The sequence below is a fragment of the Ictidomys tridecemlineatus genome, chromosome 2, assembly GCF_052094955.1.
Source record: "Ictidomys tridecemlineatus isolate mIctTri1 chromosome 2, mIctTri1.hap1, whole genome shotgun sequence".
Taxonomy (NCBI): Eukaryota; Metazoa; Chordata; class Mammalia; order Rodentia; family Sciuridae; genus Ictidomys; species Ictidomys tridecemlineatus.
In genome coordinates, this window is record NC_135478.1 from 30,798,622 (window position 1) to 30,811,857 (window position 13,236).

The 13,236-nt window shown below is 37.5% G+C and overlaps 2 long non-coding RNA genes across 7 annotated transcripts in view; both read right to left on the minus strand.

Moving 5' to 3' along the window:
* Positions 1 to 13,236, minus strand: part of LOC144375051 (uncharacterized) — a 428,255-nt gene that overhangs the window by 339,800 nt on the left and 75,219 nt on the right. The window lies entirely within an intron of this gene.
* Positions 4,575 to 13,236, minus strand: part of LOC144375053 (uncharacterized) — a 60,932-nt gene continuing 52,270 nt past the window's right edge. For both annotated transcript variants that reach the window (XR_013434389.1, XR_013434388.1), the window contains one exon: positions 4,575 to 5,412. This is a non-coding gene — a long non-coding RNA (uncharacterized LOC144375053). The remainder of the gene's footprint in view (positions 5,413 to 13,236) is intronic.

Consider the following 13,236-nt stretch of genomic DNA (forward strand, 5'->3'; position numbering starts at 1 on the left):
GCTATATGGGCCTTGAGATTTCTTTTGTAGAAGCTCCATATGGATTTTTAATACAGGGATTTGATATAAACTTAGAAATGTAAAAACTGATACCTGAGTGGCAATATTGCCTCACAAGGTGGCCTAGCAGGCCCGTCATTGCTTCACCCCTTCCTTTGGACCTTCTTCCTACTCCCCCAACCACAGCAGTTTCCATCACTATAGGAAGACTGCCCTTGGCCTGCTAAAATCCCATGAAGTTCACATGCAAGACAGATAGTTAGAGCTGAGAATTCAAATCCCAACCTTCCCCTCCATAGTTCTTAACTAACAATTGGCAGGTATAGGAATATAAAGGCAGCAGTCCCCCATATATGCACAGAAAATGTGTTCTGATGCCCACAGTGAACGTCTTAACCACAGACAGCACCAAAATACTGCTTTTTCTAATACATACATACCTATGATAAAGTTTAATTTATGAACTAGGCATAGTGAGAGATTAATAACAACTATAAAAATAGAATTATAAAAATATACTGTAATAAAGGGTTTTTCCCCCCAAAACTTAGGAATGGTTTATTTCTGGAATTTTCCATTTCATATTTTCAAATCATGGTTGACTTCAGGCAACTGAAACTGCAGGAAGCAAACCTGCCAATAAGGGAGGAATATTGCAACCCAGTTTCCTTGCTCTTTACCAAACAACAGTAATGATTATACTTTGCCTCATTTCCAGAGCTTTTCCACAGGTTTACATCCCTATTGTCCATTGTGGGTATCAGTTTTAATATACCTACTGTTTGTCTCTCCTCCCCAATGTCTCTTCCCCTTACCTACTGGTATTTTTCATACTTCCAAATAAACTGTCTAAAGAGTTTGCCTCAGAGTTTACTTTGGGGGAAGCCCAACACAAAATGCTTAATATCATATATGAGTGCTTTATGTAGATGGAACATGGTGATTGAAAATTGACTAGTGTCAATTGAGAATTGACAGTGTTGTAAGAGGAAAAACAGCATTTACATTTAGATCTTATATTTGAGTCCTAGATGCTTTTGTGTGTATGTGAATTATGCATAAATGATCATTCTATGGGATGCATTAAAAGTAAATTTAGTGGAAATAAGTGTGCTATTTCAAGCCACATTTAAATAGAATTGCATTCCAGGACTCCAGCCTGCTCTTGGCTGCCTATGGGAACTTTTGTTCAGGTCCTAGAGTGGAAATTTACTGAACATAAACTGAAATTTCTCCCTTGCCTTTTCCCTCCTTAAATAACATAGGAAAAAACTAAAACAACAACAAAAGTGCCTGTGAATAGCACTGGTGGTGAGGCGAATAGGACTACTATTTAAAAGTAGATAAAGATTTTTTTTTTGCAATAAAATCACATCAACTTCAGATTAAAAATTTGGTACATAACTTGGGTATTTTCCAGTATAAAAAGCAGAAAACTTTATGCATACAAGTGAAAGTATTGGTAAAATTTTTCAATGGTCCATTTCTGAGCACCATTATGTTCAAGGAGATTATGGGATACTTTCCTGGACTAGTATCAACTTTTGAAGTTGGATCAGGAATGAAGGTGGTACCTGCAACATTTGGAGCCAATGAGGTAATTTGTAGGGAGAGGCTAATCAAAAGCATGGGTTAATGTTCCAAATAGTTGATCAACTGAAGGAGCAATGCTGGGAAGGTAAGTATAGGCATGAAAGATGATTTCAGAAACCAGATGAGATGTAAGGATGAGGAGCACCAGGAAGGAAATATGGAGCCCGGGACAGGAGCAACAGTGACCTCACCTAGATGTTGGGAAGCTCAGAACCGGGTGGGGATGCAGTAGTGATGTGGATAACCTCGAGGAACATTTTGTTAGAAATGCATGCAAACCTTTAAAAGTAAAAACTCTTTTTCATCTAACCACCTAGTTCTAGAACTATTTACCAATGAAGTGTCAAGTCATTTTCTGTCATATCACTTCAGCTCCATGCAAACTAGAATCTTTCTCAAAAATCTTTTTTTCTCATCTTCTTACTTTAAAGGCAAAAACTGGAGAGGAAAAAAAAATATTCTTACACTTTAAAAACCTGGAATGTGAAATAACTTGATAACAGCGCTTAAAATTATAGCAAACTAACATTGTAAAAAATAAGTGAAATAAGGTTAACAAATTTAACCTACTTGGGGGCCGCTCCCATGTAAGATTTCAAGATACCCTTGGTTGCAAATGCCTTGTTAATTCTACCGTAGTGACAAATTTCCTTGGCCTAAAGGAAATTTTCTTTGAATAGTTTTGTGGACTTGATATAAGCAGTATTATTTGTACAGAATTCTGACACTTAAAGATTAGTAATGAATTATTTGTCGAAAGAGTTTTTCTTGAAAACACAAATGTCCTTGGGAATCAGTAGCCATATACTACCTCAGAGAGAAGAGACCATCAGACAATTGTTTCCTTGAAATGCAGGGGAGAAGAGAGTGGGATATGGAAGAGAAAAAGGTTCTGGAAAGCAGACTTTTTGAACTTTATAATGTGCTTAAGACCATCCCTGACTTAAGACCATCTAGAGCCTCAAGGCATGACCACTCTTGAAACTCAAATACTTCATTGTGAATTGCTAAAGAATTCCCCAAACATCTATCCTGGCTGCCTGATCATGCCGCCTAAAGTTCTGAGAAAGGCAAAGTTTTCTTTCCTCTCCCTTAAATATCTGTAGTATTCAGGTCAGGATGATTTGGCCTTGTTTAATTCAATTACTGTAGAAGGCTTGCTTTCTCCACCTAGTGGTCAGGAAAAGAAGATTTTCACTTGTATGGAATGAAAAGTGGCAGAAAAGGGCAACACAACACAGAGCAAGCAACTAAGATATGAAGAGGATGTGTGCAGATGCTTGTGCTGGTTCACATATCCAGTCCCTACATCATAGGGACAGGATTATCAACCCCATTTTACTGAAGCAAAGAGAATTTAAGCCACTTACTCACGTTCATATGGTTCAAATGTGCAAAAGTCAGAAATTTAATGAAAGTGTGTATCTCCAAATTTAGTGCTGTTTCATTCACAGATTTGCCTCTGGAAAGACCATGTGTATGTCTCGTAATCTTTATGAAATAAATTCATGTGCACATATCAATCACCAAACTTCGAGAAAGACGAAAAAGGAGTAAAAAGAAGACCTGGGATTGAGCACTGAGGAACCCTACCTCGTATACATCTGCATATCCAAGGGGGTGGGTTGACTTCCTTATTTCAGAAGTGTATTTCATCGATTTCATTATCCAGCAGTCATACCATTGTCTCCTCTGTTAGTTGCCTCTCAAACAGAACACCTCAAAGCTGAAGGTATTAAGCCTCATAATGCAGACCTGACAGATTCCACAGAGACCTCACCAAATAAGTGGGCTAGGTGTGCAACAATAATGATTTAAAAATGTAGTCCACAGACTGGAAAGAATGAGACTCAGCCAAATGGGGTATATAGTATTTTTCACCTTCAAGGAAAAGTTCCAAAAAATATATGTCATTTTAAAAAATATACTCAGACTGTTCAAGATGTCCCCAATACTTGTTCTAGGAGAAAGCAAAGTGAGATGGTACATTTGTAGAAGGCTGTTTCAGACCAGGAAAGGGTGATGAGATAAATCTCATTTGTTCAATCACTTGCCCCCCGAAAAAAAAAAAAACTATCTTCATGAAATGTGGGCCTTATGATCCATTTTGTAGGTTTAGAGAGATGGGTAAAAGAAAAACAAAGCTTTTCTCTCTATCCAGGTCACATTTTACTGATTTACTTGGAATTTTCTGAAACTAACTGATTACCTATTAAATGAAAGATAAAATAAGAGCATAACTTAAGCTCTTTTAAAGCTGAAAACCTGAAATGTTCCCCACCTCTGTTGCTGGAATTACCTATCTCATTTGGATAGTGTTTGATGTAGAACAATGAAGGACCTCACAGTGAAACCTTTCCCCAAGCTAGGCCAGGCTCTCCACAAATAGACGGATCCAACCTTCCCATCCTAAGAACAGTCATCTTCAAAGCGTGGTCCAAGATCATCAGTATCCTTAGGAAATATTAGGCAGACACATTCTCAGTCCTCGTCCCAGACCTACTGAGACAGAAACTCTAGAAGTGATGCCCAACAATTTATGTTTTAACAAATACTCCAGGCAATCCTTATAACTGCTAAAGTTTTATAATCACCATACTAGATGCATTATCATCTCCCATAAGTGAGGGACAAAGTCTATGACAGACTATCTAAAAGAATATCACTTTCCCAACCATAAGTAATACAGGAATCAGGTGCAATCCTGAATGGGGGAAACTACAAATTCACTGTGATTAACTTCTCACCAAAACATGCAAGGTGAGGTGGATTTTCAAAAATTAAATTGAGTTAAAAAAATCACTTCTAGTTTTGTGCATTAAGAAAGTACTTTCCCCCACTATATTGTCATGCTTATTTATTGGTTATTAAAACTACCAAGCCATGTAATTTGTTGAGTGAATTCACTGTAAAACTTTTTGTGCTACTGCAAAAAAAATATGAATATTAAGTTAAATGTAAAAGACAATATACCATTCTGATGGCAAGTTACATGTTCATTAGAAATGTAAAATATGGTAACAAATTCTGGCATTTCATGAAAAACACAACCACAAATCATTACTGGGATCCCAACATTAGGGTAACAACATTCCCTTTATCATTCCACCCCCAGATATTATTGACATTTTCCCAAGTATGGAGTTATATAATCTTTGGGATTTTATATATTAATGTAATTATTAAAAAATTAGAATACAATAAAACAAAGCTATTAATTTGATGACATAAACAGAACCTTCCTCAGAACCTGAACTAATGAACAGAGATATTTATTGGCTACATTTTTGAAAACTAGTCAGTGAACTTGCTCAGAGGTAGAGCTTCTTATCACACAGTTTCAGCAATTTACAACTTTATGTAGATTTTTATAGAGCCCATCATTTCTCCATATTTTTTCCTCATTTAATCTACATGAAAGATCTGTTCATAGGGGATCATCTTTATTTTTCAAATGAAAAATCTGTGATTTGAAGAATTTTTTAGTGTCTTCTTTCAGGTTGCAAAGTTGATGGGGGCAGGCAGAGCCAAGCACTTGTTAGAGAGTGGGTTTCCATTGTGATGTTCCACCAACTGAGTGTGGGGTTCAGCATTCCAAGTGTACCCGTTACCACCTTCTCCACAAAAGATCTTTCTAAACTCAGTGTTAAGAACCAGCAGTAGTTACTTGTAGGTGTTCTCTCTTGTGGCTCTGGAGATTGATTAGACTCAGATAGGAAGATGTCACTTAGGATCCCTTACATCTGTTATCACATCCTGGCTGGTACTGTAGTCATCTTGAGGGCTTCTTCCTTTATCTGACAATTGAGCTGGGAAGACCTAGGGAGATGAAGACCAGATAGCTGATTCTCTGCTCCCCCACCCCGTTCTCTCTCTCATCTCTTCTCTTGAACATGGCAGGTTCCGTGTCACCAGATTTTTGCAGTATTGCCATGTATTCCAAGTGTGTATTTCTCAGAGAAAAAGAGACTTAGAGCTATAGACACCTTTCATAACCTAGGCTCTGAAATCATGGAGTGTCACTTTTTCCATCTTATATCTGTTAGAAAAGCCCGTCGGTAATGTCAGTTCGCATTCAAGGGGAGAGAATTAGACTTCACTTCTTAGGAGGAGGAGTATCAGAATTTATAGACACATGTGAAGGCAAGCTGGTGAATTTTAGATTCAGAAATCTAAAATGGGCCAAATCATTGATTAATATTTTATATAAATCAATCATACCCTTAGGTCTTTTCCTGATTTCAGTCAGTTGAGCTATTACCCTCCCTTCTCCTTCAAAGATAATCTCACGCTTATTCTCTGAAGCAGGTAGACTAGATATGCTCTGAACTCGGGAGTCGTAGAAGAATGGAAAATGGATATACATTATAAAACTGAAAATATGAGAGGTAAGATTCCTGATCCCATGTTACTAGCTGTCAAGCCTCCATCAGCTTCTATCCTTTTTCCAGGCAAGAACTGTGCATATTTTTTTCCTGGAAAAACAGAAAGGGATCTGAGCAAAACCTTAAAACACTGATTTTGGATATCTCTCATCCAAGAAATGGTCTACAGGTAACCACCTTGTGGTGAAAGCTGTTCCTGTACACAGTGCTTTTTAGTTGTTAGGTATGAGTGACAATCAACCATTTGAAGAAAGTCTCCAAAGGGAGAAAGAATCCAAAGTAAATAGCAATGGAGAACAACAAAAATCCAGGGCTCAGATCTGCCACGTGCTGGGCAGTTTTCAAGGTGCATCAAAAACTGTATCTCCTGTAAACTTTCAAGTAGCCCCTGTAGCATTTGGTAAGGAGAATGACGAATGGGGTTGTAAATCACTTGCCTATTCAATCAGGAAATTTCACTCATTCCTAGTACTTAGTGCCCGCTCTCCCTGGAAGCTTAGTAAATTCTAGCTTTATGACTATGTCCCATGCCCACCTTTCCTTCTCTAATTTTCTCTTACTGATGATACTTATGAAATAACCAACACATAAGATAGTATCCCATTTCCTGTTTAGCACTTTATCCTGTCTCTATACAATATGGAGTTCAAATGGTGTGTTTTCAGTTTAATTTGCTATTCTATTTCCAAAATCTATCACTTCACCTCTTTAATGGAATCAGGTTGTAAATGATACAATTTTTTTTTATCAGCCTTCCAGGAAATTCTGACCTGAAGTTTTACTTAATTGAGCTTGGCTATCAAATGCAGATGACTCTTCCCCCATTTTTATAAGAGACTAACAAGAAGAGATCCTCTTAGGTCTCAGTGAAGATAGAAAAGTGGTAGAATTGTTGCCTTCCTCCCCCCACCCTACCTCCCAGAAGAAAACAGACTTTATTCTTACTAGTTGGAGGGAAAAGTTACAAGGAAAGAAAAACCATCTTTGTGGCTAGAAGGGTTTCAGTTCAGCAGTGAGCAGATGTCTCTCCTCTGAATAATTTCAGGGACCAGAGAAAGAAGATTCCCCTACAGGAAGTAATTAAAACCTGGCAGGAAGGACTTTAGCAGTCTTTTAAAACTCCAAATGAGAATTACAGGAATTTTGAGATACGGTTTAAGATTCACTATAAATTATAGATAGTTGACACTGAATTTCTTTCTCCCTGGGAATGAGAAAAGATATGTGTACCTTTGAGAAATGCTGATTGCTTTATTTCACTGTTGTGATTATTTTAAGTCATACATACGTAAGCTCTATCCTATTAGTTCTATTAATTGTCAGGAAGAACAAGATTCTTCTAATTCTTCCAGATTAGAAGAGTGTGTCTGTAGTACATGAGTGTCTCACCATGATTAAAACAAAATTTAAGGAATCCAACTCAGAAAACAACAATTTCTCGTGTTATTATACAGTGTTTTTATAACACTGTATAATTTACTAGATGCTTTTGCCACTATTACCTTGATAGATCTGCAAAATAATCCTATGAGTTTTATCTTGAATTGCCTCAAATTAGGCTGGATCAATTTAAAAAAATGAATCACTTATAGAGTTGCCACGTTTAGCAAGTAGAAATAGAGGATATTCAGTTAAATTTGAATTTCTAAAAAACAATGAAGAATTTTTAGTATAAATATGTCCCATGAAATATTTAAAATCCATTTAGAGTAAAATGTATTGCCACTCATTAAAAAATTAAATTTTGGCGGGGGTGGGGTAGGATACTGGGAATTGAACTCAGGGGCATTCAACCACTGAGCCACATCCCCAGTCCTATTTTGTATTTTACCTAGGGACAGGGCCCTTCTGTTGCTTAGCGCCTCACTTTTGCTGAGGCTGGCTTTGAACTTGCAATCCTCCTGCTCAGCCTCCCAAGCCGCTGTGAAATTCAATTTTAATTAGGCACTCAGCATTTATCTGGCAAACCTAAACTGGTACCAATAGGCAGATGTGATGAACATATGAAAAAAGAAAATATTTATCCAGTATTTCCTTGGCGAAGGGCTCCTTGTTCATTCTTAACCCATGGGATTAAATTTCAAAGCTAGAGGTCACCAAGACCTAGACTATCAAAAGACCTCACTATTCTGGCCAGAGTGACAGTTCAGTGGGACTGCAGAGTAACTATTCATAAGAAAGAGACTCAGGATAGATTCCAGGGTCTTAGGTGAAGTTTTGGCGAAAGGCATTATCTTTTCTCACTACATTTCTAAAAGTAAGGACAATGTAAGTTTAGAATTATTTGGAGAGATTTTAAGAATAAAGACAGCTGGGCACTATGGCGCATGCCTGTAATCTCAGCTTGGGAGGCTGAGGCAGGAGGATCAAGAGTTCAAAGCCAGCAAAAGCAAGGGGCTAAGCAACTCAGTGAGACCCTATCCCTAATTAAAATATTAAAGAGGGCTGGGGATGTGGCTCAGTGGTTGAGTGTTCACCTAGCATGCATGAGGCACTGGGTTTGATCCTCAGCACCACATTAAAATAAAGATATTGTATCCACTTACAAATAAAATATAAATAATTTTAAAAAGGGGGGACTAGGGATGTGTCTCAGTAGTTGAGTGTCCCTGAGTTCAATCCCTAGTACCAAGGGAAAAAAACAAAGAAAAAAAGAAAGCTAGCTAAGAGAAAAATCAGATAAAAGAATAAAGGAGAGAAACAGCAATTGTTAAATTACCTGAACCTCTGGTTTCAGCTGCACTTAAGGTTGGGTACACTCTTCTTGTTATTTAAAAGGAATTTTTTTGCACTTGTAATAAATTTCTGATTAACATTCTGAGACATGTCATTCCTTCCTAACTTGGCCACGAAATCAGAACTGCCACTCAGGCTTGTTGTGTCCATCCAGCCTTCCCTGCCTTCTCCTGACCTCCCCCTCCATCCCTCAGGTCTAGCCACAAGAAGTCACTCAGGGATGGAATTTCTCAGAACTGTGCATTTCCATGAGGCACAGATTTTAGGTGTGATGAAAATAGCTCTTCTCAGGCCAGTCTAATTGACGGGCCTCTTGAGAAGTCCTCAAATGATTAACTTAAGACAGGCTCAGCAAATGTTGACCTGAACCAGATAGTAAACATGTTCCGTTTTGCAGTGCACACAGTCTGTAACAACCACCCCACATTGTTAATTTAATATGAAAGTAGACAGTAACTAAATGAATGGGTGTGGCTGAGTTCCAACACAGCAGGATTCACGAACAGGCTGTGGACTAGATTTGTCCTGAAAAACCATAATTTGCTTACTCCTGAGTCAAAGATTCACCAAAGGTAGAGGCAAATATCAGATGGATATTTTGAAATGATCAAAGATTTATCATTTTAATAACTTAGGCTACCTCTGAGACCAGTGAGTTTTACATTTTTAACTTCGTCTCTTGGGCCATGTGTGGCTATAGGTACAATCCAGATAATCCAATATATGTCTTCATAATTTTTGCATTTGGAATGTATAAACTCAAGTTTATAAGAAAAAAAAGTATTTTTTCCATGGTCATTTAAATAATAGCAACAAAAATTTAAAAATATGTTTGCCCAGCATGGTCCTTGGAAGATATCATCTGGACAGTAATCTTTCTCAAACTTTTAGTACTCTTGCATTTATTGTTTTCCCATACTGACCAGATATTTTTAAAGATTGATTATATTCATAACAATTTTTGATTGGATATTGCTGTACAAATCACCTTAAAACTTAATGACTTAGTAAAAATCATTTATTTTTCCTCATAGATTTTGCTCACCAATCTGTAGTGTGGTTTGGGTGCAGAAGGTGCATTTCCATTGCATATGAGGTGAGCTGGGCCCCTTGACTAGAACATGTGGAATTCATTCCTAATGTAGTTGACAAATGATGCTGGTGAGAGCTGGAAGCTCCCCAGAGCTGAGGGATGGAGTTTCAGTTCTCCTATAAAATGGTTGGCCGATGCAGCCTGGGCTTCCTCAGAGTACAGTGGATGTATTCTAAGCCCCATCCCAAGAGAATGACCCAGATGGAAGCTATATCACATTTTATAACCTAGCCTCAGAGTTACACATTAATACCTCTGCCTCATTCTACTTTTTGTTGCAGTCAAAAAAGACCCATCCGATTTCAAGTGAAAGGAATATAGACTTCTTCTTGGTGGAGTTGAAAACGTTTAACAGTAAGCTAGGATCAGAAATACTGCAGAAATATTTTTAAAGGGAAAATATTAATTTTATTATAATGTGAATAAATGTTGCACAAAGTCAACATTTAGCAAAATACTATGGAGGCTAAAAGAAAATAAATATAAGAGCAAGAATAAAATAAGCATTATAAAGGGGAAAATAGTAAATACTAAATTCAGAATAGAAACAAGAGGTCTATATTTATAAACCAAGGACTTTAAAATGTACAACTATAAAATGAAAATGGAATACTTGGGTCATCCTAATTGTGGATACATTCTTCAGCAAAACTTTGAAAGAGTTATATTTTATAGTATTTGATATCTTATTTCTCTCTTCTCCATATAAAGAGCAACGGTTTGTGCCACTCAGTTTAATACTTGAAAAAGTATAACACTGTGAAATGTGTTATCTAAATTTGTAGAAAATAAAATCTGTCACAAAGGATAACAATAACAACAATGATAATAATAAAACCCATGGATACAAGACACAATTAGTACTGAGGATGTGAACATCTTTCAATATATTACCCTGTGGAAAGAGAGATTATTTTATGGATGAAAAAATAATCCATTCAACAACCATTATTGTGTGACTGCTTTGTAATAAGTACCAGGAACACAAACATAAAAGACACAATGAGCCTTCCAGGAGTGCAGTTCATGAGTAAAATAGAAAATTAGAAGACAACTACAATACAGTATGGGAAACAATGCTGAGACCAAGCGTGATCTGCAAAATGCTTAATCACATCTCGAGGAATCGAGACAGCAATTTCTCCAGGGAGTGAAGACCACACTGAGTCCTGGAATGATAGAAGGGGCCAGTGACTGATGGAAGAATAAAACTGAGTATAGCAAGTGTGAAGGATGCTACTAAGGATATGTGTAATGATCATTCAGCTCACGACACTGTGACCGAGCCAAGAGTGTATGCAATGACATGGGACCCACTCCACGGTGTGGCAGCTGGCACAGCCGACCATGTCCACATGGGCCCAGACACAGGATCTGATTTGAAGTGCTCCAGAGGATGGCTGGCATCCTCAAATCCCTCGTTACAGTATGCTCTTATGGTGATATAACCAGATCTAAATTTTAATAAATCCCCACTGGCAGCACTGGACAGTGAGGATCATTGACCAGAAATTAATGCTTGGACTGAGGCAGTAAAATGTTGGAAGGACAATCTCAGTGGATGGTCAGAGGTGGAGAATAAACAGAGGATATCTAGTATTTCTCTTTGTGACTTTCTAGTTCTTCCCACAAAAGAAGTAAAGTGCATTTCCCCCTTCTGGGTTTCAAACATGGACAAGTAGCAGAGTAACTATATGATAATGTGGAAGTACCCTTTGCCGGTTTTAAACCTAGGTCTCAAGAATTCTTGTATGGTTCTGCTTGTTCTGTTTTCTCTGCTATCACTTTGTGAAGAACATGCCAAGTCTTCCTACTGTTCCTGGAAAGGTGGTTAAAAGACCTGGTATAAGCTAAGCCAGGTCCAGCCAAGCCCAGGCCAGGTCTGCCCACCCTCAGCTGATCCCTAGACGACCCACAGATCCATGAGAACAGACTATTGTTTGTTAACAATCACTACATAATACAACACCAACAACTATAATATTCTATAACATCTGCTTATAAAGTATATTTCTTCTATGAATAGCTTTAATTCATACATGAAGAAGAGCTGAGAGACTAGATAGAACTCAATAATAATATAATAATAGTGTTTTAGCCAGCTTTTTGCTCTGTGATCAAAAAACCGGAAAAGAACAATTTTAGCGGTAGAAAGTTTATTTGTGGGCTCACAGTCTCAGATGTCTTAGTCAATAAATGGCACACTCTATTCTTTGTGGCCTGTGGTGAGTCAGAACATCATGGCGGAAGAGTGTGGCAAAGGAAAGAATCTTGGAGCATAAAAACAGGAAGGGGGGGGGATCGATCTACTAAACTAGGACAAAATATAAACCCCAAAGGCATGCCCCCAGGGACCTACCTCCTCTAGCCACATTCTACCTATTTACAGTTACCACCCTATTAATCCCTATCTAGGGATCAATGCACTGATCAGGTTAAGGCTCTCTTAACCCAATCATTTCCCTGGGAATTTTCTTGCATTGTCTCATACATGAGCTTTTGGGGATGCCCAATATCTAAAGCATTATAAAGAATTACATTGAGAGTTTGTCATGTGCTAGGCACTTGGTTAAGCATTTTACTTTAATCATCATAGCAATCTTAACAATTTGGTAGAGCCTTGAATCCCTGTTTCCTACCTGCCTTCATAAGCTTCACAAGGAGCAGGTTCATCATATACAGCACTCTACAGGCTCCTCATTTCAAGCAGGGTCACCTTCCTGGTTTCACATTGTCCTAAATGTTTCCTACTCCCTTCCTAGGCTCATATGGAGAGCACTGTAGGGTCATCAGAGACACCTTGGTATGTCCAAAAGAATGCCACCCTGCTCTGGTACATGTCCCTTAGTATAGTGAGAACTGAAAGGTTAGTACTCTCATACTACAGTGCTATAATAAATGGCATGTAACTAATTGTATGTGTGTGTGTCTCAATATTTTGCTCAATATCGGAAATGTATCTCATTTTATACATGAGAAAAGAGGCTCATAAAGTTATGGAGGGCAAAAGGGGTAAAATGGTCTCCATTAAAATAATTTAAAAATTTATAAAATTTTAAATTCATCTCTCTCTCTCCCTCTCTCTCTACACACACACACAGATGTATCTCAAGATATATATACACATAAGGAACTTCCTTCCTCCACTATTTAGAAACTTGATGGTTGGTAAATCTATTTGATCTTTAAGGGAAAAAAAAGGTAAAAACAAAGGAAGATAAGGAAAAGAAAAAGAACATATTAAAAAAGAGAAATAAAACAACTGCACAAAGATAGCATTTATATTTAGCAAGATGTTATATACAGGCAGAACCACATACATTATTAAGTAAATGGAAATATGTCATCCCAAGGCAAGCAACTGATGAAATGCTAGTGTAAGAATTATAAAAATGCAATAGCTCACACCTTTACTTGGGGCAAATAAAA